Source organism: Zootermopsis nevadensis, unplaced genomic scaffold, assembly GCF_977971745.1.
Source record: "Zootermopsis nevadensis isolate Lab colony 2312 unplaced genomic scaffold, Znev_1.0 Znev_ptg000018l, whole genome shotgun sequence".
In the NCBI taxonomy this organism is placed as follows: Eukaryota; Metazoa; Arthropoda; class Insecta; order Blattodea; family Termopsidae; genus Zootermopsis; species Zootermopsis nevadensis.
Window position 1 is genome coordinate 3,494,219 of NW_028259150.1, and position 27,107 is coordinate 3,521,325.

General features: G+C 37.4%; 1 protein-coding gene and 1 long non-coding RNA gene across 4 annotated transcripts in view; one reads left to right on the forward strand and one right to left on the reverse strand.

Annotated features, from left to right (window-relative positions):
• The window catches only part of LOC110839945 (uncharacterized), a 197,469-nt gene extending 175,025 nt beyond the window's left edge, over positions 1–22,444 (reverse strand). For all 3 annotated transcript variants that reach the window (XM_087351132.1, XM_087351129.1, XM_087351133.1), the window contains exon 1: positions 22,261–22,444. The gene's annotated coding sequence lies outside the window, so the exon portion shown is untranslated. The remainder of the gene's footprint in view (positions 1–22,260) is intronic.
• LOC110826498 (uncharacterized) overlaps positions 1–27,107 on the forward strand; it is a 424,262-nt gene that overhangs the window by 117,209 nt on the left and 279,946 nt on the right. The window contains exon 2 of the long non-coding RNA XR_015535742.1: positions 14,152–14,210. This is a non-coding gene — a long non-coding RNA (uncharacterized LOC110826498). The remainder of the gene's footprint in view (positions 1–14,151; positions 14,211–27,107) is intronic.

Consider the following 27,107-nt stretch of genomic DNA (forward strand, 5'->3'; position numbering starts at 1 on the left):
AAGCACAGTTAATTAAATTCCCCGACTTTTATGGAATCAGGACGTCCATGAAAGGGTGCAAATGAATTCCAAGTATAACCACAATATTAGACGAATGTTTTTTATTTTCCGGTCTCCTTTTCCTCGAAAAACTAGTTTTCGGTAACCATTGGATAGGAGGTTGGCTGTACCTCTCTGGCCGTCTGGACGTGGTAGTGAAGGAAAATAGGCCTCCTATCGGGAATCGATTCCAGATCGTCAGTTCCGTAGCCAGTCACTTTGTTGACTGAGTTATCCAGGGTATCTCCCGAATACAAACTAGTCAGCTGTGCTAACTCGCCCAGTTCCCTTCAGTAAGATCATCGTAGGACCCTACGGCAGTCCTGGACATGTTGGTGAAAACGAGAATCCATTTTGAGACACGATCACCGAAGTGAATTTGGGTACAAACTACATAATAAATCTACAAATTATTTTAACAAAGTACAGAAACTGTTATTTCATTTTGGCATATTTATTTAATAACATTCTGTTATTAAGCTTGTTAGTTTAAGCATTCTGTTCTAGAGGCACTTAGTTTAAATGAATAAGATTTTTTGTTTTGAGTCGTCATTTTTAAATAAGTCACAATTGATTTGCAGCTATACTCAGGGCATTGGTGAAAGTATTCGAGTGGTTAAACAAAAGAACACCAGCGCTGAGTGTTCCGGTGTTAACTGGGTAGAGGCTATAGAATTCAAAGATGCGATTGAAGATTTTTTTTAGAGATGTAAATATCGGCCAGAGCGGGTGGGTTAAGCCAAGTGGCCTGGAACTGGTTGAAGAGTAAAGGGAACCTCAAAGGGACGCTTCGTAGAGGATCTTAGGCCTATATTGACCTTGAAATGTCTGAACCATGAAGACAAGAATAAAATATGATTTTATGCTACATAAACGTGGAGGTTCATATATTTAATTAAACATGCAACAACGCAGTGTCGGAAATTGTTAACGACCACCACAAGTTCAGTTTCTGCAGGGATCTTGGCATACGAACATGCAGTTGCATGAATTTGAATCACAAGCAGGTGCATAACATCAGGTGGGAACGTACACACACTTCTTGACTGTGACGGTGTTACTGTCCATAATCCACTTTTGTTCGGTCACGACGCAGTTGAAGAACAAAAGTCTGACGAGGGAAAATATTCCGGCGAATGGAGGAAGAGAATCTCCTTTTCCTTGCTGTTTAAACATCAAGGGAAATGAAACAGTTTCAAAATTCGCAGAAGTGACAAAAAGCCTTTCAGAGCGTACTATGGAGAAGAAAATATTTCTTCGAGTGAAATTCAATTTGTTATCAAATGTTTTATATTATAAGATGAATGGACTTTTGTGTTGCATATAAATTAAGCAGATAAAACAGGCTGTTTCGAAATAAATTTATCTATTTATTCTCAATCATTGAAATTAATTAACACCATGGAGACGAGTCCTTTGTCTCACGCTAATAGTCGCATAAGAAATACCCGTTGTTTATGGAACCCAGAGTTTTATTGACGTCTTAATAATAATCCTCATTTGGAAACTATTCTAAGCCACTTGAATCCAGCCCATAATCCTATATTTTATTTTTTAAGATCTACTTTAATATTATCCTCCTATCAACGTTTTATTTACCATGTAAGTGCTATCCTTCACGTTTTTATACTAAAATTTATGTACATCTATTGTACTTCATACAGGCTTATTCTTCTAATCTCCCTTAATTTAGTCATTCTAATAATATTTGGTAAAAAGTACAAATTTCTGAAGCTCCTCATTATGCAATTTTCTCCATTCTTCTTTTGCTGCCGCCCTCTTTGGGTCAAATATCCTCACTCAGCGCCCTGTTATTAGTCAACACAACGACGTCATTTGAACTGCAGCTGTCAGATTATGTCGAATGTTACGCGAACATTATCAAGAATGTTTTGTAAGAAAGAATACGAAAGGAGAAGCCCGCGGTAATTTAAAGTTGGTACCCGGAGATCTGTGGGGAGAGACTGTATAAAGTGACAAACAGTTTCTCTTAGGACAGGCTTAGCCGGTAGACCGATCGATACTCGAACCGCCACACAACCTGAGGGGAAATCTTCCTCCGGATGCAGTGATAAGTTCGCGTGTAATTTTAAGGCCTGATACTTGCTAGTTAATGGCCAATCATGTAATAATGAAATAGAAAGAGACATTTAATGATGGATGTTTGACTTACACTGCAAGAAAACACAAGTTTAAGCACACTTAACACACGGATGTCTTTAAATACAGTATTACTTAAGAAATTCGTATCTTCGGTCGTCAATTGCGAAGCGGTAGTATGATTGATTTACTCCAGACAACTTTCCTTTGGCGTTATCGAATGTATGAAATTAAGAAACGTTATTATTTTACAATATTCATGTATAACACAATGCTTCTTTCCTATATAATTACTTCTATGCCAGATTTATTTAAAACTTTAGGAAGTATCATTCATTTATTAAATGCATACACCCAGTTATCACACCTGGAGTTAGGCTACGTTACGTTTTCATAGACTGTAGGTAGGCAGTTTTGTTTCAACAAAGTGTAAATATAAATTTCACACACAAGTTCACACAAATAATTAAATTTTAATTTATTGTACGCAATTGTTTTAGATATTACAACAACACGTTTCGGTTTTTGTGGCAGTAACTTCACAACTCCGTATATTTCAATCCATCATGGTTTCTAGCTAAAGTACGTTCGTACTAATAGTTAAAGCCCCTGTGCACAGGACATATATCAAATTGACACATGTAACTGGAGATTAGTAACACAAATCCATAAATGTGCTTGTACCGATCATATATTTTATGAACGGTTTAACTGGCTGTCGTTTAACACGCGTTATCTTAAACGCATACGGTCGTGATTTGCTCTACAAGAAAAGAAAATGTTTATGCACACTTTACACACACAGTTGTGGTGAAGGAGAGTGTTACACACGTCATCAATGGTTGTCTATATTCCTTCATTATTTCTAAATTTCATTCATGACAAATATTAATATCTGCAAAATTTGAACTCTTGGAATAAAGGAAACAATGCAGCCGACAGAGGAAAACCTACAAATCGATCAGGTGACTCGAGATGGCGTCGACTATACAACATAACAAAGATGACAGAGAACATGTCACCATATCTTACGAAATTTCGAGTCTAATTACGGTGAAAATCCTAGAGAAACGATTCTCTGAGTCTTGAACATGTAGGAGGGCTGCAGTATCGATAGTCGACCGTGTAGCAGCGCGCCATTGTCTGACCAGAATTAAAAATTGAACAGAGAACACTTCTAGTTGGGGGTGTCTAATGACGTCACTGTAGTTGGATGTATCAAATCATGGTGGGATACAGTCATGATATACAAACATTGCACTTCCAAGTCTATCGTGCAGCATCCCGATATATTATGTTGATTCTTTATTTTTCTTGTAAGTCACTTTTCACACGCACCGTTCACTGTCCATTCACCTGAAGAATGTATTTTGGTCGAGTGTGGCCGTCATCAGACTCAGTTCCCTGCTTTTATGTCATTGCACTGGGGATCGCATTATCTGCTCTTTGTGTCAGAAATGGTGATGTGTTAAACGTTTTATAACAGCGAAAAGTTAAAAGTGTCAAAAATGTTAAATTTTGAAATTTTTTTGCGCAGAGTCCAGAGTCCCGGTCTGATTCATCTCAGTTGTATGTGTTTTAGTGCGTCGTTGCATTTTACAACCAGGCTACAGCTTGTTCCTAACGCTTTGCTGATTTCCTGAGAAAATTCTGTGAATTTAAGTTCTTATTGTTCCCTCACTTTTAACTGTCCATGAATTGTTAGGACTGGTGAAGTAATTTCAGAATTTATGCATAGATTTTGCGCTCTCCAGTCTAGGCTTAGCTCACAATTCTTCTCATTTCTAGGAGAATGACGACACGTGGCTTTTCTTTTGTAGTCTAATTTTCATGTGGTGCTTAATCGGGTTACTATGAACTTCTATACAAAGCACAACTTGTACGAAATGCATATCATTCATTTAATTAGCGCTTTAAAATTATATTGTCGCTCATACAATAAGCTTTTATTTACGGTCTTCCTAACGACGCACTCAACATCTGAAACTACATAGTCGAATGCTAGCTTTATTAGCGACTAATGTCTGTCCGTCCGTATCGATTTTAACAATAACGGTACCGTGTAGTTCACTGTTGGGCAACAGTGGAATAAAAGGGCTTCTGTTTTTGAAATACTGTTATGCAAAACTGGGATCAGTAGTTCGCATTGTTGGAACACATTTTGCCCGAAAAAGTACCTAGGAATATATTATTGCCCTAGACTCAGCACTGACCTCATATCAGAATAGTGCAATAAGCTACGTACTACGGCATAAAGAACACGTTTGGAATTTTAGTGTACTCCAAATATTATATACATTTCCAATCCTGTTTGGCCTGAAGTCAGCGTTCTGACTTACGTTGATACCATAAATAAGTCCATGAAAGGGGTGAGCAGAAACTTTCTGATGAATTGTTACACACAGCGGCGGCCTCTACCGACACAGCCGGGAGTTATTTCTTCGAAGACAAAAGTTAGAGTTAATGAACCATCACATTGAATTCCATGGCTGTACATTTCTACGCTAGCGGCAGAAGGACGACTGCCGAGGAGATCAATCTCAGTGTCGTGGTTTTTTGTAGCACAGAGGACAAGAGGTCAAACATGTCCCTCCCGCGAGTCTCAGCTTGTTAGTGCGTCAGTACTACGTATATGCGTTTCACTCTCCCTAATGGGGGAGGTTTTTCGGAAACTGTGCCTCAGAATACAGTAATTTTTAAATTAATCATGCATTATTGCACTTAAGTATTTCATAGTCGAGTGTTGATAGTTCCTGATTCATCCCTACCCGTTCTTTAGGTTGAGACTTAGTAGTCCCAGACTCAAATCTGTAGTGCCCGAAAATGCCTACGGCTTGTTGAAGCACTTTGCGTTGACAGCATTCCCAATTTTTTTCCAATTCCGTTCTTGTTAACGTGAAGCTGTCTGCTACCCTCCACTCACCGGCGTGTTTTAAGAATGCCTGGAGTTATTTCTCCATACCCCGCAAATATTAATGGCGTTTCGGCTAATTAAGCACGCACACAACTTAATTAACATCTTAAATATCAGCTTTAATGGAGAATAAAAGTGATCCTTGGTCGAGCGTTAGTAACCAGCTTGTTTCACTGTTAATATCAACCCAATTCTTCTTTCGTGAGTCATGAAAATATTTGTGTTTATAGTTGTGAGTCACGGACTCTCGTCGTAAAGAATGTAAATTATAAACATTTTGAAAGAGAGCTGTCAGGGAAACATTCCAGGCACACTGCGGAATTAAAAGTGTTAAATAAAAATAAACTTTAAGAGTTAACGCATTTGAGTTATTCAGTCCCAAAAAGTTATGGTGCGCTACATATGCGGATAGAATGACAAATGTATGCAGAATTTTGATGAAGCGACCTCTTGAAAGATCGTGAAGGACTTGAAAAATTAGCATTAAATTGTATCTTAGTTAAAGTTTATTATAAATGAATCCAGAATGAATATACATGGGACCTTATCTTTGGTTTTAAGTCTTTCATCAAAATGCTATTATTCAACGGTTATACATTCTGGATCGTTTTGTTTCAAAATCAATGAACAGCGATTCTTTAGGGCACGCGATATAGCGGATCTGAGTCCATGATAGCTGCTTACTTGATAAATAAATTCCGTACTTATATGGAATCTGAAGGTTTATTGGCATATTTAAAGAAACTCTGCGCTAGACACTATCTTGAGTTGGTCCGTTCAAATCCACACCCTCGTGTTCTTTCCTTTATAACCCACTGTAAAAAAAAGTAAAGTTTGTCCCGCTATACGCCTTGTAGGTGCTTGGGGTGAGTGGAGGTATAGCTCCTCTCTTCCTTGACCCCGGTACTAGATGGGGGTGAGTGGTCAGCATCACGCCCCGGCCGGCTTTACCCCCGGGAAAGGACCCCGGTACCCATTGTAGAGGAGGCTGGGTGGGCCCCAGAGCCGGTCTGGACGCAGAGGCTACAGGAAAAATCCTCTGTCCCCGTCGGGGATTGAACCCCGGTCGTCCAGCCCGTAGCTAGTCACTATACTGACTGAGCTATCCCGGCTCATATAACCCACTGTAATGTTGCTTATTATATCACGTACCCCCTTAAATGTTTTCCAAATAACATTTTTCTTTAGAGATTTCAAATTATATGTTGCATGCATTTCTCACATCCACGAGTGCTTAGTATCAGTCGATCATATGAATGATGACGCTCGCCATTATTTGTTTTTATCTTCAATAAAATCATTCTTCTCAGCACCTCATTCTGAGATAACATCAGTTTATGTTCTATCTTGGAGAGACCAAGTTGACTAGCATATATAACACCAGATTAAAATGTACCGTAATTTTATAAGCTATTTTAATGTTGAGATACGAGATATAAACTTGAAGGTGACAATAATTTTCTAAATTTAATCTACTTTTAATTGTTCAGTTTATGCATTTACAAAATGAGACTCCGATTCCATAAATGTTTCTTAAGATTGAGGCATAATTTATGTCTCGTCATTTTGATATCTTACTGTCGTTACCAGTTACTTGAAAACTATCTCATTCATAAATGATTTAGTAGCTATCTTGACATGATCTAGGATCTGTCTGCCCTTCAATCTGGTTATAAGATTAAGATTTCTGTCTTCTGGGTTTTTGCGAAGTATAGCCTGGTAGATGGCGATTCATCGCCCTGATGACGGAAGCAGTATGTCCTCTGAAACGTTGGTAAAAATCTACCAGACTACACAGAGCAACAACCCAGAAGACAGAAATCTTCATACTCACCGCTGTGAAAACCTCAAATCATATATGGTTATAAGATGTGAACATTTACGTGCTTCTTACTAGAATACAATTTCAAAACAAAACGTAATATTATCTTTATAAAAAGACTCCCCTCGTCTTGGGGTTTAGCAACATTAGTAACAACGCCTGATGAGTAAAACTTTATATTATGATGGGAATACTATAGTTCAAATCTGCAAGCCCTTATCATACACATAAAGTGTGAAGCTGATCCTTATTATGCAATTCCACAGGTCCCTAAGTGTTGGGAGACGCTTCACTTAAGTACACCCAGTAGAATGCATAAAGGATCTATAAATGGTGTTGCCACAATTGTCGTTAAAGTTATGACTAAAATTAAGTTTTCATGCGTAAAGTGGAGAGCATATATTGTGGGTGATGTTTGTTAATACGTAGCTGGCTCGAAAGTCCCACGGCGGAGCATGTGTTTGTTACAATGGCTTGTCTTAGCTTTACATCGTAACAGCAATGGTGGAGCGTCGTTAAGTAAAAGTTATGAGAATTATGTAGTACCAACCAAACAGGAAGCTACTGTTGTCACCCCTTAAACCGGTCCTCTTATGAGAAGGAAATATGAGTATCTGTCAAATACGTTTTACAGAGGAACATCAGAAATAAAATTTAATTATTAAGACGGCTTAATATTCTATTTTTAAATCGTGATTTTTGTGGCGCGATATGGACCAGAGATGGGCCGTTATAAACGCAGTAATTAAACTTCCGGTTCCATAAACCCGATAAATTTCGTGACTCACCGAGCGCGAATTGTTTTTTTTTAAAGGGACTGCACTCAATCGAGTTAGGTGTATTTATAAAGAATTTTTGATGGAAATGATAAGAAAGAAAAGAATAAAGGAATTGAGTTAAACACTTCTCTTAAATAAAACGTCAGTAAGTCAGATATTAATTGAAATTGTAACGTTAACATAGCACAGAAAACAGAGATAAAACACACAGAAAATAGAAACAGCGTACTAATTCCCATTTTCACTCGCTTTTACAGGTCATGAGGAACGAACGTGAACCTTTAACGATTAAGATTCTGATACCGCAACTGGACACTTACGTAAAATATAAAACTCAAAGAAGTATATGTTAGGAACTTCACGCATAGCTTAAGAATTCTGGACATTGGCCAGGATTTAACCTTTGACCTCTATCAGTGGTCTAAGAATTCCCCAGCTGGACATTCCCCCACATGTAAATTTATCAGATTGGGAATCCCCACCCAACCATTTCCGTGTGTAGAAACACGTATGGTTTTCGTACGTAAAGTAGGAAAATATGTATCACATTCGATAAAATGTAATTAACTTTTCAGCGCATAAAATAAACGGTCAGTGAAGATCGAACCCATTAATGTAGAGCCTATGCAGATTCTTAAATAACAGTTCCAGTACACCTTTCCACTCTTTTGTTTTCTTAAGGGCATGCGTTCTTATTTCAATCGAAAAAGTACGAGTAATTATGCCTTCACCGGCTTCGGTAAAAGTTTCCCCGTCTCTATTCTTCCGAAAGATGTAATTGAAGTGTGCATTAATGGCCTTGTTGTACGTGCTACCTCTACGATTCGCTACAACTACATGTCCCAGCTGCACGAAATGACTCCTGCGTTAATGCGCCATACTCCAAAAGCAAGCTGTTGGCCCTCTAGCACGTTGCTTCAAGGTTCTTTATTGATTTTTAAAATATACCATCGAAGTCCGCAGCGTGCATTTCAGAAACTAAGTTACCAACACTGAAAAGCATCAGAATCGTCACATTATAATATTTTGTTTTATTTAAAAAGTGTATTTTGATTAAAATATAACTTTAGAATTTATATATTATTTTGTATGGGTTTAAAATACTAAAGTAAGACAAGGGGGAAATTTCTGGAAAGAATTCAAAAGTAGAGAAAATACGAAGTAATGAAAAGGAAATCGAATAATAGGGAATCTTTTTATTACTTTTTTATTATTATTTATTTGCCTAATATTGTTATGGTAATTAAATCAGGATGCGATGGACAGGACATGTAGCATTCATATAATATATTAGATATGTATACAATGCTGTTGTCGCAAAGCGTCATGATAGACGAGATAATTTGGGAAATAGGCGTGTAATATTAAAATTTATCTGGCAGAAGAATTGTTTGAAGGCGTGGAATATGTTAAACGCGCTCAAGAGGCGAGGTGTTGTGAACCACGACGGTTAAACGTTCCGAGACGGACTCTGCATCTCGGGGTTAGTTATCCTTACGCGTTTACTGAAAAAAGGTGAATGCTATCAGAAACTTACACCATGGAATGGAGTGTGTTGTATTGTGACACTCATGAGAAGAAGTGTTCTAACTGTTCTTGCTTTTTCTACACTCCAGTTGAAGGCAATAAGTTTCTCCGAAACGTCGGAAGTTCCTTTTAGAATGACACTACTGTACGATGTCAGTTGACTAACCAAATACTCCTTAATGCAGCGAGTTTCTTCAGAATTTCACACGAACTGAATCTAGTCAAGAGATTACTTTTACGGTACAGGAAGGTATTTACAGAACTGTACCATTGGTCCCTACTCTGAGCCAGCTGAATCCATGTTAGACTTCCACGCTGTTAAGTAATAATAACACTTACACTCACTGTGCTTATATCTCAATAACGGTCTTAGACTTTGATGTCATTTTTAACTAAAACTTTTCACCGGCCTTCCAGACGTGCTTGCTGCCTCAATCATCAGGGCGATGATTCGGCGTCATAAAAACCGGAAATCTCACAAAGTAAACCTTAACAGACAGAGTTGTGTAGAATGTTTGAGCAGAATCTTACAAGTTCTTTTGAAGTTTTCTACCAGGTTTTCTGCCTGCGCTGTCTTGCAGCGCGACGGAAGACTGGCGCATGAATGAAACTCGTTACACGGAGTGGTGAAGTTCAGATTGTAAATATTTCCGAGGTTGTAACTGCGAATATAATAAACTTTTTTCGGTGCTGAAACTGCCTGTGTTGATCACACTGTTTGTTGTTCTTTTGTAGAAAACTACAAGCAACAAAAAATATTTTAACAGAGTTTTGTGACGAAGTACTTAAAGGCTGTCGGATAACAGCGGTTACAATCACATAAATACAACTGAAATGTCTGATTATGTTTCGGAAATTCATTGACTCATTTCAAGACTATGAATGATAAATTGTAAGTTACGTTGAAAGGAGGAGTCGTGGCTTTTTAAAGTGTCGCCTTAGTATTTGCGCGGTTCTACTGTTTGAAACATTTAGTCTTGTAAATAATTATGTTCTTGCTTAGTTCCAAATGTCACATGCTTAGCATCAGTGGTTCGACATTTACGATTACCATACCCAAAGTCTGTATGCATATTTGTCGGTCTCGGTGTTGTTACGACGTGAAATTTCAAGGCTCCATTATCGCTAGTTCATAGTTTCCATGTTAGTGTAACAGTGGCAGGAAATACAAGGTTAGGTAAAACGCAGTGTTATAAGCTCCGTGATTATCGCTGTCAAATTATAGTCGCACACACACACACGCGGAGTTAACGGTACCGTAAGTACTGTGAATCTTTCCCTGTTTGTTGACGCTTTGTTAACTCGTAAAAACTCTTCACTATGAAGTGTCTTTTTATTTCATTTCTAGTTTGATACTTAATTAAGTACTCCAGTAGGCACTTCCCCTATAGTTTTATGATTCCGGTGGATTCTTAGGAGGACACCCATGATGTTAATTAAAATAAAATTATCTTGATACCACGAATTACATATATCGTGATTGGATAGTGGAATTAACAGAACTTTTAAGCTTTTATATACGGAAGCGAAACATGGTCAGTGGGAAAGCCAGAAAGAAGGATAGAATCATTTGAAATGTGGTGTTATAGAAGTATGTTGAAAATTAAGTGGACCGATAAAGTACGAAATGAGCTGATATTAGACAGGATAGGCGAAGGAAGAAGTCTATGGAAAAATCTTACGAGAAGAAGAGATAGGATGGTGGGACAAATTCTGAGGCACCCAGGATTAGTTAATTTTGTAATGGAAGGAACAGTTGAAGGGAATAATTGTAGGGGGAGACAAAGATTGGAATATGTGACGCTGATTTTTGAGGATGTGGGCTGCAAAAAGTATGTGGAAATGAAGAGATCGGCGCAAGATAGGCGAAAATGGAGGACCACATCAAACCAGTCGAAAGACTGATGACAAACAAACAAACAAACAACCAGCCATGAGTATCAAACTCAGTTTTCGTGAATCGTAGCCTTTGTTTTTGTAAGCTCCTTTTCGATACAAAAAACCTGGTTTTGACGCCGGTGTTTCATCGTGGTTACTTTCCGAAGTGGAGAAACAGCCCTCACCGGGAAACGTTCTCAGAATATTTTTAGGCGTTTTGATTTTCCTATGTTCCCTTTATGGTCTCGATGAATATGCGTGCCAAGTCTGGTGTAAATCGAATTACGCCATCCTGAGCTATAAGCGAACGTGATTCAAGCATACACACTCATAATTTCAGCTCTCCATATTAAATTACTTAGACGAGCTTTGGCTTCATATGGTTAAATAAATGTTATACCTCTTTGTGTAAATGATGTAAAAAGCAAATAAATATAGAAGAAAGCTGATATTGTCCGGAAGGTTTCGAAGGGAGACGAAAAGACCCACTTGCGAACGAAATGCCTTTGTTTGGTGATTCGGACGTTGCAAGAGACAATACAGAAAATAGAATCTCATTAACATTAAAATAATGACTCGTAAAATGCCTGTTCTCCCTCTGTGTTTTTCTTAATAATGAAATTACGACACGAAAGTTTATGATATCATACTAGTTACCACGGATTTACTATTACGTTTGTTTCTAATTTAAGCGCTTATTTTCAAAATTATGTGCCCATACTTTTGTTAGGCATCTCTTTCTTTTAAAGCGTCGTAATGGCCAGGATCTGTAACACCACTGCAAAGGAATGTTTTACGCTTTGGAAGTTCACAGGCCAGATTTACATTCATATGTTATTTTCCAAATGCACAAAAGCTGTAGCATTACGGAAGATCTCGCGATTTGAATTCCAGCGTTTCCACTATAAATTTCTCTATCGTCCATGCAGCCCCACTGTTCGGGCTACTCAACATGTTCTCCCAACACGAACGCCAAAATCTATACCAGTTTCTGTTTTTATTTCTTCCTAATTACCTACCTTTTGGTTTTGACGCAGTACAAATAGATGCGATGTTCCATATTTTAATAAACCGTACCTATTTTTATTTGCTGTATTAGATCAGGTTATGGATGTGGACGGATGTGACATGATGCTTGTTTTCTATAATTTACCACCGTGGCGTAGCGTGGTAGTAGCTTTACTCATTAAACTGTTGCCTGCCTACAAAACAGAAATTGGTCGCTTTTATCGCATGAAAATTGACATGGACACGTTTTGTTTCATTTTTTCTCCCCCTTGCTTATTCCTTATCCTTCCCTGTCCCTACGCGTACATTTTAATTTTTTTGTCTTCCTTCCTTTTATATCTTTGAAAATTGCAAGAATATTTTATTTAACAGAATGCTGTCACCACGGCCTGACCCATCGCTAGGTTACAGATGGAGGAGAAGGCCTCCAGTTAAGGAGGACAGCTGCGAAGCAGTCGCGGACTGCCGATAAAGGGTGGTCGTCTAGCTTGGGGGTTGGGCGTGGGGCTAAAAACTCCTCACCATAAAAACGTACTTTGTTACGAAATTTTTGGAAGCTCCTCGGACCTGGACATTCTTTGACACGACTTAAGCAATGGATGCCGCTAGCTCAGGAATGAGTCCGGTGGCGGGATTTAGTGAACGCGGTTATGAACCTTCTGGTTCCATTAAGAAAGTGGGCTTTTCTTTGACAAGCCGAGTAACAATCGACTTTTCAAATAATATCCTGCACCATAGAGAGAGAGAGACAGACAGACAGAGAGATAAGGAGAGAAATATATCAAATGTAATTATCAGTTGTGTTCGAAGAAGATGCTATAATGATTATAATATAATTGAAGACTTCATAGGAGGAAACCGAGTTATGTAGTTGTGTATTTCACTGGGGGGATTTGAGAGAAAAATGAAGAAACTCACCAGTTCCCCTGACTAGACTCGAACCAGACGTTTGTCTAATACAAAAGATATTTCAGTTCTCTGTTTCGTTCTTTAGTCATACTTGAGGTTTTAGGGTTCACTGATGGTTGCTCTAGAAAAAAGAGTCTCATAATGTGGTAAGTGTGGGAGACGGAATAAATGTCTAAAATAATTTAAGAACTATGTTAGTTTTTTATTGTAATATTAAGCTGCATATTTCTATTCGATGTTAAAATTTGTATAAGATAATGAGTGCAGTAACAACGTAACCTATTATCTGTAAGTTTGTCCTATTCTTTAATTACAGATTGATCATAGATCCTCAAAAACACTTTGCATCAATTTTATTATAATTAAGTCCATAACAAAGTTTTGATTTATATTTTATAAATAAATTAAGCTAGCATACCAATTTATTATGTTATTTCACCTGTGGGATAATTTAAATTATTTAAGTAGTTTTAAAACGATTTCAAAGAAAATAACTGGATCTCGTGCAGAGAGAGAGAGTTCAAGAAAAGCAAAACTTACATCTAAAACTTGCCGTATCTCTGGAAATGGAAAATGAAATATATGTATAAAGTACATACGGTTCTTTCTTGTTCGTGTGTTATATGTATTGCTGAACGAGCATCGCGAACAAGTGCCAAGTCACGTCCCGCAGCCTCAACACACGCGTACGACGTAAAACACGTATCCAAGGCACAATCGGACATATCTTATACCAACCTCCGGAATACTACTTTGACAGTCACTGCTAAATATGAAAGTTAGGTTAGATAGCGTAGTGACTGGAGATCCTAAAGCCAAAAGCATAGGAATAATAGAAATAACTTTTACTTGTGTTTTGTTACAGCATTTGCTGTCCTACTTTCGAATCTCATAATACCATCACGTCGATATGTTGACGCAGATCGATTTTAATAATTTTGTAATAATATTAAATGGCATGCATAAAATGTTTCAAAAAAAGTCTCTCAGTTTTCAAATATTTTGTTATTACAGATGAAAAACTGCAGATAAATGTTTTTGTTATTCATTTAATTTTGAAGAAATGTTAGAGTAAATTTATTATGAACGTTCTTTGTATTTGGTACTTGTATTAGGTGATTCTTCACATGAGTTGTAATGTTTCTAGTAACTGAAAATTTGTGTCTTTGTTACAGTCGTTGGTAACCGATCCTGTGCGATGAAGTAACAGGATGACGGAGAAAATTTCATGATGGTGAGTTCCATAATTTGTTTACTTGATGTTTTTAGAGTTATCGAATCAGTGAGGATTAAACTGCAAGGCAAGAAGCACGCTTGGTAATGCATATAAGATTATATTTTAAAAGAATAAAAAAGACAACTTGAGGGACAAAACCGCAAATAGGATAATATCAAAATGAAGTTCAGATCTGGAGTCAACTTGCCCAGGAAAGGGTCAATGAAAAATTAATGTAGAAACAGTAACGAACCTTCGTCTTACTTAAAAGTGAAGGAATTTTTGTGATCGGCTAAATTTAAACTTTTGAAGTAAACTGAAGGAACTCGTGGAAAAAAGTGTCAGTAGCTAGGTGACGAGTGAATGGATGGAAATTAAATTTTATGTCTTGAAAATTGTAAAGCTTTTCCGTGCCACCCTTTACAAATCTAGCTTTCAGCATGCATTAAATTAAATGTTTAAGCGTGAAAGTGAATTAAATCCCTGATTGTGATTTGTAAGTGGGGAAATACACAGTTTGGAATCATATGTTCTTTATTGCTGGTAAGATTTAATAGAAAGAGAATCACGCGGGATTACGCACACTTCTTACAAATACTTGGATATTTAACACCATTTTCCCATATTTACTATTGGCTTCCTTCAGCCGTTGTTTTTTTTTAAATAATCCTGCATTCGTAAATACGATTCTCAGAACAAGCACTCACATCGGGCGCTTCAGTCTGCTGTCAGTACACCCCTTGTTTAGCAAGCCAGTGGTACACTGACGATTTTACGCTTATTTATTTGTTGTTCAGATAAAATCAGTGGCCATGTCTGTGCAGGCAATTAAGAAAGCTAAGAATCCAAGAGTAGTCCCCACTTTGGAAAATAAATTTGAAAATAATTGCTGAGCGGTCATTATATGTTCGGAATCTGATCTTCCTGCTACAAAGAAGTCCTCGTTGAAATAAAGAAAGCTATAATCCAGGCAACTCTAATTTCTTTCAAGCAGACGAATGATGCTACTACACTTTAGGTTTCTACATACATGTATGTGTGTAGAAAATATGTATCCATTTAATAACCTGCTCTTAAAGTAGTCTGAATTTGTGTTCTTATTTATATCCCAGAAATAAGTATCGTGCTCAGTTATATAATTTTTCCAGAATGAATTGTAATTTTAACATGGGATTCTCTGTTTTTGTTTGCGCAATTTCCTTATCAGTCGCACTTTTCAGGAATAAAATTGCGATATTATACAAAGCTCATTGCACGTTTTAATTATTTGATAAATAATCGGAATAAATATAATTAACCGATGTTACATGAACTTTTGTATGTGTTACACTGTCTCTCTTGTGATCGTTTCCTCGCGTACTGGTTTTCGGGGTGCATTCTGACTTGTATCAGTAAATAATCTTAAATTTGTTTTGAAGGTAGCCGGTTCTGATGTAAATCACAATTTTTGTTTTGTTCAAAACTTTTAATAATGTTTTACTCAGTCATACAACAAGACTGTTAGGTGGCAAAATATATGATAAAAATTACTTCTGGAATGTAGCACTGTGTAGACCGACAGATGCTGACCGACGTTTCACAGGAACTTCTTGCCTCCATAATGACGAAGACAGTAACCACCTTTCAAATGTCGGTAAATTCTAGATTACGCGGTGTTACATCCCAGAAAACTGCCGTCTTCATAACGGTCACTGTCATACTTTCAAATCTCTCGCAAATGAAATATGCTTAGGTATGTGAATCATATCACAGAGAGGTCAAATTCAAAAGGCTCGCACACTTTTGTTTTAGTTAACTCCATAAAATATTCGTGCAAAAACTGTGAGATAATAATAGTAAAACATTTCATTTAAAACATTTGAAATTGTTATTAAATTAACACGATGGAAGTCCATCTATTTCACACAATCGGAACGTATTGTGGCTATTAATAAAGTCATTTGTTTTAATTTGTTATTAAAATGGCTCTGTGATAAATGAACAGAGTTGTTCCCACATATAGTCGAGGGGACACAACCAGGGAATCTAATAAAGAAAGTGAATGTGGTTTTAAAAATTTCCCGTAAACATAGATCCGGAAACCACATCCATGTCTGAGGCTAGCTCGACCAGGGGGCCCAACTCATACGCTTTATGTCCCGTGCCTCTATTTGCTTAACTGAAGCCGACGCATAATGCAGTTTTTGAAGAGTAGTTTTGTATTTTTACAAATTAGACAAAAGTCAAATTCCAAATAAAGTTTAACGTACTATAATGCACCATCCTCAGAAACATTCAAAATTCGACCCAGTGTACGACTGTGGCTAGTGGTTTCCTATTCTCATCGTAGTGAACATTCCACTCCTTCTGCCCTGGAGTGCAGTCTGTAGCCAACCGCTACACAAAATGAGCTACCCGGGTCTTCGGGAAAAGAACCAAAAGAATAGGATGGGAAGGTAAAGGAGGGAAGGGGGAGGAAGTTGTGGAAAGAGAACGGGAGTGAGAAGCGAAGTGGATTAAAAAGGTAGTAAGAAGTTACTGTTATGTCACCCCCACCCCCAATCCATGTGCCGTTCAGGGAATCCCCGTGTCTCAGACACGACTTTCTCCTGACATCGGTCTGAAAGGGACGTCCGATTAATGGGGCATAGAGGAAAATGATATACGAAATGGGAATTACTTAATTAGATACAATACAAGAAAAATTATGTTGTCACTGTGTATTAGGAATGACAAACAACTATGTCTTATAGCCAAAGTTTACAAGAATCGTATCAAACGTTGTAGGGTTATTTGTTAGCTACTTTCTAACGCAAATTAAATTCAAAATAATACTTTCAGTTTTTTTTATTTATAGTGTTCTGTCTGACGACAGGTCCATATATATTATGAACAGTATCCTTCCATCCTCTTCAGGTTGTCAGGGACCTGCTCATACATATATACGTTCTTGGCAGATGATCAGAAGTGGTTTGCCATTGCCTTCTTCTGTGTGTGTGAGTGGAGTAATTGTTGGGATGCCACGGAGAAACCGGGGAAGCCCCCGGAGGAAAACTCCGTGATGCCTAGACCACGTCCTTGCCCAACACGTTATAAATCTGAGCACCACCGGGAATTGAACCCGGGACCCCCAGGATTACAAGGCTAGTGTTCTGACCGCTAGACAACCGTGGCGGCTAATACTTTCAGTAAGGTTCAAGAAATTCAGCGTTTGTTTTAAAGCCGACAATAGAATGACATTACTGGTTACTATAGAAAGGGACGAATCTAAATTAACTGTCCTGGAGATTCAAAGTACGTACGGTCTCCTGAGGCAGTTAGGATCATTAGGACTACAGCAGCTTCTTTCGGTCTGTTGTGCCTTCAGATTGCTCTCTGTGCTTACAGAATACTACGTTATTTGCCACAGGAACGCATTTTCCTAGTGGAAGTATTGATGATTATTTCAAATTCATCTTATAGAATTGTGATGAAATGATATCGCGATGTATGATTTGAGGTTTTCACAGCGGCGAGTATGAAGATTTCTGTCTTCTGGGTTGTTACACTGTGTAGTCTGATCGATGTTTACCAACGTTTCAGAGGTCATACTGCCTCCGTCATCAGGGCGATTCATTGCCCTGATGACGGATGATATCACGAGTTTACTAAGAGCGTAAATTCATTTTGCAACAACATTTAATGCATTTTGTGTTTGGATTCATTACATCCTACAGCTATTTACAGCAAATTTGGCCGAAAATGTAAATACAACAAATTTAAAAAGCCAATTGTATGAGTTAACTTGTGTGCGTGCGTGCGCGCGCGCTTTTGTGGTTTTAGGATTAGCGTGATAACCGGATTTTTTATTAGTTGAGGAAAATAAAATACGAAATTGGATCTTAGGATTGAATAATTCATGAAGATTGCTTTCTGCTGAATTGTTGCTTCGTAAGGTCTCGTAGAAGTTTATTGGCGTTTTAGAAATGCTTGATGCTCCATCTTCAGATCACGCTGATAATGGAGGGAGGCAGCAACCACCTCAGAAACGTCGATGAACTTCTACCACACTACACGTTCATACTTGCCGACATGATAACCTGAGATCTCACCGAATAATTCATACTTGTGCGTTGTTAGGTGACACGTGTCTCGGGAAGACGAGAATCAGTACGCAAATGTGACAGGAACAGGAGGAAGGAGGTTTGCGTAAGGCCAGATATATCACAATATACATTTTATCCACAAAATTAATTTAATTTAACAATTAGAGACTCCTGAATGAAACTGAAATGCGTGAATATGTGACCGGAGACGAATTCTTCTCATGACGACATAATACTTATAATATTTAAAATAGGCCACGACGACCTACTTTTTACTATTTATAATCAGTTTTGCATTTCATTCGAATTGTATGAACTCTGCAGTTACAACAGTATTGCTAAATAACGAAGAAGTCGATCAGCCGAGGTCTTAACCGAATATGTTAAACGAAGTATTTTTACTGGTTTCCCACTATCAGAAAAGTCTGCAGACTTGAATGGCATTGAAACTTATGAGAAACCTTGAAAGGAAAGGTTGAGAGACACACGACAAAGGGCACGGGCGGATTCTTTTGGGATAGAAAGTTAGAGATTCATTATTAGTCCACGTAGACAGTATGACACAGGACCCCACTTAATAAGATCGTTTTTTATTCTTAAACGCATATGGAAACTCTATTGCTTATAATTTACGATCATTATCTACATAATTCTGATTTCAAAATGTTTTATGTGAGTATAGATCTACTAACATACATGCCTGGGATTAAAACACGAAATTTTAATGCGTTTAATAAAGATGTCCAGGCTCTGTCAGTCTTATAGTTTATAACAATATATATTCCTCAATATCAGGCTTTCGACCTTCGAAATTTTTGTTTTCCCGCTCCGCGTACATGCCCAGCTACAAACAATTTCCTAAGCTCAGTGGCAAAATAGTTGACCTAAGCAGATGGTGAGTCACTCGCTTCGATCCCCTCCTCTTATATGAACTATTAGTAATGTTTATACGAGTCACATTTCGTTACAAAGAGTATAAAGCAGAGTAAAATTTTGTTATTAGAGAAATTCAAACCATTCTTAACTTACGTTTATGTGGGAAAAAGAGTGAAATAATTAAGGCAACTTTCTGAATAGTCATTAATGTGCAATAGGACGACAGGAAGATTTCTTATCATATAATTTATAATTAGAACATGTATTCTCTGATCTAGTACCTTGTATTTTTATCACATTTTTTATTATAATCTAATTGACATACATTTTTAGAACTATTATTACGAAGATATTGATATATTAATAGTAATTTGCTTTATGTAACTAAATAACGTTATTGTTATTAGAACGCATAACAGGTTACAAAAAACGAATCTTTACTTCTTTCACTTACATAATTTCTTCATCTCGGTTCAGTTAATTTATAACGTGTTTCACAAAGCAAAGAATAAACAGCAGCTGATAGTAAATGCGTAGAACAGAAATTGACACGCACTGCAGATAATAAAACTCCAGATGTATAAAATAATGCCTAAAGAATCCGGAAGAGTGTAATAAATAATTACCCATTCGAAACTAAAGATTATCATCAAACGAAATGAGAGCCTTGTTAACCCTTTGAAGCAGAAACTCGTCTAAATATTATTTAATAAATCAGTCCGTACCGCGAAGAAAACACAACACTTCACCATTACAAAAGACAATTGGTTGACGCTGTTTAATGAAATAATCCCTGTTTACACTGAGAACAATCCGAAACCCATACATACAAAACGCAGAGTTATTAACTGTGTGAAGCAGGTGGTACATATAGTTACCACTGGTTTTTAAAGGGTTAAAGCATCCCTTGTTCCTGCTATTTGTATATGCAGCGGAAGTGAGCTTCGTCTAGCTGAAGAGGCTATCTTATAGTGATGGTGCACATTGAATACAGACTGACCTCTGATTTACCTTCGTAGGAATCTACAAAATAACATTGTTATGAATGGATAAGCAACTGATCTCGCTTTTAAAAATGCCAATGAGGAAATAGTGTCGAGATGTCGGCGTCTAAAATAGATTGGTGACAGTTTCAGTCTAATATACCTTCATAGTTACGGCCACATAAGTTTGTCCCACTATACGCCATGTAGGCGTTTGGGGTGAGTGGAGGTATAGCTCCTCTCTTCCTTGACCTCGGCACTAGATGGGGTGAGTGGTCAGCGTCACGCCCCGGCCGGCTTTACCCCCGGGAAAGGACCCCGGTACCCATTGTAGAGGAGGCTGGGTGGGCCCCAGAGCCGGTCTAGACGCAGAGGCTAGAGGAAAAATTCTCTGCCCCCGTCGGGGATCGAACCCCGGTCGTCCAGCCCGTAGCTAGTCACTATACTGACTGAGCTATCCCGGCTCATAGTTACGGCCACATACGCGACTAAAATCTATTATAATATAAGGTCACCAATTTTCTATAATTATAATGTTGACTTGTACGTCTGACAACAAGGTAATTTTTTCCTCAAAACAACACGCCGTAGGATGGATCTAGGTTACGCTGGGTACCAAGCTTCAGGGGGGCTATAAACATGGTACTACTCACTTACTTAAATAATAATAAACTTAACACAGTTGCCGTCATGTATGGAATTACTTATTATTGTTGTGTATTCGTCTTCTGAAATGCACGTCTTTCCAAGTCCTACGACATTTGAGCCTTGCATTTAAAAAATTGTGGTACATCTACTTCTCAAACATAATTTTCAATATTACTTCTTAATACGTATTCGATAATTTAGAATTACGTGTATGTATCCTGAAATGTTTGTTTGTTATAATACCTGACGCTAGTCACGTTTCAACGAATTACGATTAACAGTTGATATAATAAGTTACAGCTTCGCTTTGTTTCAAATTAAATTAATTTAGTATTTCCCCACAGTTGTGTAGTAACTTTTATTTATATTATATGCCAATTAACTGTGTTAGTGATTTATGTAGGTTCTTTTCATGGAATTTTCTTGATCTAAGTCTAGCAGTGGGAATTTGCCAAACAGCCATTATATTTATTGCCGCAATGTAATCAAGTTTCAGTTATCAGCGCTTAATAATAATTGTTGGTTTTTATGATGCGTTGTGTTTCTGGTACCAGATATTGGATGAAAGTCGTAATATTTGTGAAAGTCATTTTAATTACAAATTGGGAAGACAGTAGGTTAAGAAGGAAGTTTCTGTTCTCGTGAAATGGCGACAGTTCGTTGAATTGTCTCGAATATAAAAAGAGGAGAAAGAGAGAATAAGAATAAATTCATTAGGCACTTGATTGGAAGTGGGAAGTGCCAACGAGAGAGAGAGCACGCTAATTTTGTGTGGGTTGCTCTTTCGATACTCTTTACCCAAAGGCATCGTCTTTTTGGGTCTTAATCCCAATGCACAAGGGTGATAAGACACTCACTTCTCTCTTCCTTTCTCACGTACCGCATTTTTCATTCTGCTTTATTAGCTTCCAATTTTAAAAGGACACTCGATTCCAAGTGCACTAGAACTTTACGCCGTTTGTGCTGTCACGAAACAAATAGGGTTTGTTAAGTTTATAATTGCATAATTATTAATTTACTAAACAGAAAGTATTATGAAATTTTACTGAATTTATTTAAAAATATTTTTTTAATAATTGTGTGATACGGTTCACGTTTATTATGCGTCGAGTTTAATAAGCAGGTCCGTTTAATTATTATACATTTAGTTTGGAGATTTTAGGGACAAAGACACACATTCAGACTCAGTAAAAAACGTATTGTGTTAGTATTTATTTATAACCACGTTAATCTAGCTGACAAGTTTTATTTTAAAATTAGATTCTTTACAGCGTTTCGTGCTTTTATTATTTTAGATTTTACAGGGAAAATAGTTCGCAAACTGTAGTGATGAAATAAATGTAGTGGTAATTCTTGCACAGTATCGACACGTATAACAAATGAGATATTTAAATTTCATTGGCACATGTTACTTAAGTATATATTAATTTTAAAAAAGTGGAACAGTTGAGTCAAGATTATAATAATAAATAAATAGTTATATAATCAGTACTTTACCATCTGGTCGTTGCACTAGAGATGAGAAGAATTTTTTAAATTGTCCATATTTTTAAGTCATTTTAAAATACTTTCTTGACGCTTTCCACAGTAATATTGTTTCTGTGACAAAGTTAAACTACACTTCCTCTCGCACGGTGGCACTGTTGTGTCAGTTCTCTGTAGCCTACCATACGACGCGAATGCTGCTTCTCAACTGTCTCATCATGGTCTCGCTGTACCATTCTCTTAATGCTCGAAGCCCGCCCGGGCCAAAACGCGAACGTTTACGATCTCGCACGAAGCCTTCATACGAACACGTTATTATAACAGCTGCAGGATTCTAATCTTTCGAATCCTCGTAAAATCTAAGTAATGTTTTCCAATAACACGTGCATCTGCCACAAATGCCTTTCTTACTCCCCATTTCAAAACAGATTTCAGTATATACGAGTGTGTGTGTGTGTGTGTATGTATATATATATATATATATATATATATATATATATATATATATATAATGTCTTCGTTTATCAACTGTTTGCTTCTCAAGAAAGACTGTGCTCTATGGAGTTAGATGGTTGGACAGTTATTTAAATAGTTACCTAATTAGTTTTCTTTTCTTTTTCATCTATGACTGACATTAATCCAGGACTAAAAACGTAATCTCATGTCCGATGTAAAGGAGAAAACAAAAAGCTTACTTTTTGTACAAGAACGAAATTTTACAAGAAATATATACTTGTTTCACGTTCTTGAAGGCAGCTAGCAAATTTATCTTGCATAACTTCAGATAACCCTTTATATATTTTATTTGCTTAGTCTTCTGAAACTGCCGTCGTACTATAACTAACCAGTCTAATTGTTAGTATGGCAAAAATTATGCTGTGATTCGGTGAAAAAAATCTGGTTCCTTAAACAACAAATATCTCAAAGAAAGTCGTCAAAATAATTTATACAATTATTTACTCCCGTTGGTACTAAATAATTTTGTAAGTATCTAGTTTACATAGATTGCGATACCTAACCGCGTGTTAAATTTAACGCCTTTAATTGCATGAATGCCAAGGACCAGTAACGTACAGAACTAGAAACGCGATATATTTCGGTGGTACAAGAAGTATTTGTATTTTATGGTTTTTAAATGATAGTCCTTGTGAAAATGGAAAAAAGTGTATGTATTTCGTTGCTCAAGTTAGTAAAGTTACTTGCGTTCTGTATGATTTGAGGTTTTCACAGCGGTGAGTATGAAGATTTCTGTCTTCTGGGTTGTTGCACAGTGTAGTCTGGTAGAAGCTCACCAATGTTTCAGAGGTCCTTGCTGCCTCCAACATCAGGCCGATAACTATATGAAGATTTCTGTATTGTGGGTTGTTGCGCTGTGTAGTCTGGTAGATGTCATACTGCCTTCATAATCAGGGCGATTCATCGTCCTGATGATGGAGGCAGTATGACCTCTGAAACGTTGGTAAACATCAACCAGACTACACAGCGCAACAACCCAGAAGACAGAAATCTTCATATTCATCGCCCTGATGACGGAGGCAGTACGACCTCTGAAACGTTGGTAAACATCGACCAGACTACACAGCGCAACAACCCAGAAGACAGAAATCTTCATACTCATCGCCCTGATGACGGAGGCAGTATGACCTCTGAAACGTTGGTAAACATCGACCAGACTACACAGCGCAACAACCCAGAAGACAGAAATCTTCATACTCATCGCCCTGATGACGGAGGCAGTATGACCTCTGAAACGTTGGTAAACATCGACCAGACTACACAGCGCAACAACCCAGAAGACAGAAATCTTCATATTCATCGCCCTGATGACGGAGGCAGTATGACCTCTGAAACGTTGGTAAACATCGACCAGACTACACAGCGCAACAACCCAGAAGACAGAAATCTTCATACTCATCGCCCTGATGACGGAGGCAGTATGACCTCTGAAACGTTGGTAAACATCGACCAGACTACACAGCGCAACAACCCAGAAGACAGAAATCTTCATATTCATCGCCCTGATGACGGAGGCAGTATGACCTCTGAAACGTTGGTAAACATCGACCAGACTACACAGCGCAACAACCCAGAAGACAGAAATCTTCATACTCATCGCCCTGATGACGGAGGCAGTATGACCTCTGAAACGTTGGTAAACATCGACCAGACTACACAGCGCAACAACCCAGAAGACAGAAATCTTCATACTCATCGCCCTGATGACGGAGGCAGTATGACCTCTGAAACGTTGGTAAACATCAACCAGACTACACAGCGCAACAACCTAGAAGACAGAAATCTCCATACTAAGAATCTCTCTGATAACGGAGGCAGTATGACCTCTGAAACGTTGGTAAACATCAACCAGACTACACAGCGCAACAACCCAGAAGACAGAAATCTTCATGCTTGCGTTCTGTCAGGTTGTACGTGTCGTTGACCAACGTCGGTGTGTTTCCTTGAGGTCGCAGGCAGCGTTGCATCATTATTTACGCAGCGCACCAGTCTCGTCTTTCTGTGTCCTGTATTCTTCGTCATAACAGCCTAAATCCAAGTTGAGGCAACTCTGCATGGTTAGCAATATCGTTACTGCCGCCCGCATCGCTTCCTCTCTCAAGTTTCTGATTTCTCGCGAGACTGGGTGGTGGGTTTTATTGATTCCATTAGTGACATCAACTAGGACCGAACCCACGTCGATTCATTACTAGGCTATTTCGGTAACCAGTGTATCGTTGTCTCTATTGCTTTTAAAAATAAAGTGGTATTGACGATTCCGTCTTTTTGGTTACTTCAGGGCTGTTACCTCGAAAATTACTCTACCGTTTCCTCCTTATTTGTTTAATTATTTATATCTTTAGTTTGTATTGTAATGAGGTTTTGGCGAATCTATTGACATTCATTCATTTTTCATGTTAAAACTTCATTCGATACAAATGAATTCTATTTTTCGAGGGTTTATTTGTATGGAATTTTCTGACGTGTTTATTAAAACATTTGTCAAATTTTGTTCGACTTAAACACTGCGGGAAATTTCCATCTCAGCATCTTATATTTTATGACTATCCTAGCCGAATTACTGAACGTCTTCAGTCCACAAGCGTTAGCTAATGAAGGTTTAGTGATTCTTTCAATTCTGTTAGTTCATGTTTTCAAGGATCGAACATTCTTATCGAAAATTTCGATATGTAAATCTTCAGGCCTTCGTCTTTCCTTAGCAAAGACTAAATGCGACGTCAAATTACATAAAGCAATTGAAGCGTATTTTACTAGTCAGTTCTGTTACGCTCTACGGCAACGCCGTGATTCTGCGGCAACTTCTCCGACATATGAGTTAAGCGGGTCGTCGTACTATCTTCAACAGAAAGTAAGCATTTATATGTAATACATACCTATATTTACATATATCAGTGGCTTATTATTAATAAGGAATATAGCATTTGAATCACACCGCCTATATAAAGTATAGCTAATATACGTGCAGAAAAATTTCTTCGAGCTCTTCATATTACAATTGTGTTGCACAAGGGTGATTTTCATAATTCAGAGGCTGTCAGCAATGGGATAATACGAGGTAACACGTCGAATGGAACCCAATATTTTTAGGCCTTGAGAAAATATGTAGTCGATATGATGATGAAAATAGATTTTACAGTTCAACAGAGCTCCAAATACCTTTAACACAATCGGAACGTAAAATAAGGTTATTGTAATATTTATAATTACAGTTAATAATTCAATCCGGTTCTTTATTATTACAATTATTATATCCAACATTGAACTGATTTTAATTTAATTATTATTTTACTTATCAATAATATTTAGCTCATTTACTTATTAATTATTTTGCAATGAATTAATATTGTACATTTATATATTCAGTTCATTGTCTGTTTGCTTTTGTATTGTAATGTTTGTATTGTCGTTAGTGCTTGGCTGTTATTGGCCTTCTTGGCTGTTGTCAAGCACTTTAATAAATGAACTGAATTAAATATATCGCTGTTATGTTATACAATAAAACATTTCTGTTTGTATTTCTCCAGTGTAGCTGTTTGTCGGCTCATTTTAAGCCAGACCACATTCTTAGCCACTGATGTACAAAATAGTGAAATATGTGAAGTAAACGTTTAGTTATTATTATGGGGTTGAAGTCCGTACTTAATGACACAAATTAAAATGTGTTTAAAGTCTTTGTATTAAGATGATTTCTTTGACAGTAAACAAAATCTGTGTTGCTTGAAAGATGGAACAATATAAGTTGGTCATATAGAATTTCAGTGTAATATCCTCTACGTTTATGAGTTCTGAAATTGTAAGGAATCGTCATATTACAAGGCAAGACTAGACGACGCAACAACCCATAAGACAGCCAGACTCACCGCCGTCAAAATCTCAAATCTACACAATTACGATTTGCCCTGCTTGCAGCTGTCGCGTCGTTTGCAACAAAATTACAACTTACGTCATTGGCTGACATTCTCTGCCTCAACAACAGAACCAGATTCATTACGTCTCTCAACTCATTATCTCTGTCTCCCGTGTTAGAATAGCAATTACGAGTACTGAGTTACATTAGGAACATTGAATTAATTGGACGCACTCAGAACGGATGAATCACCTCAAGATACATTAAATTCTAAAACAAAAGAAGCATTTAGAAACACTGAAAATATTGTGATAAGTAAACGAGCCCTTGAAGGTTACAATAATGGTCGATCGTGTTGAATAAATGCTGAGACCAAGCATAATGACTAAATTGTTACGTGTTTTTCCTCGGTACGTACAGGCAAATTTCGGAGTTGTATTCCAAAATGAGGCAAGACCAGTTCCCTCTATAAACCAGTACATTATTCGTAAGGTAA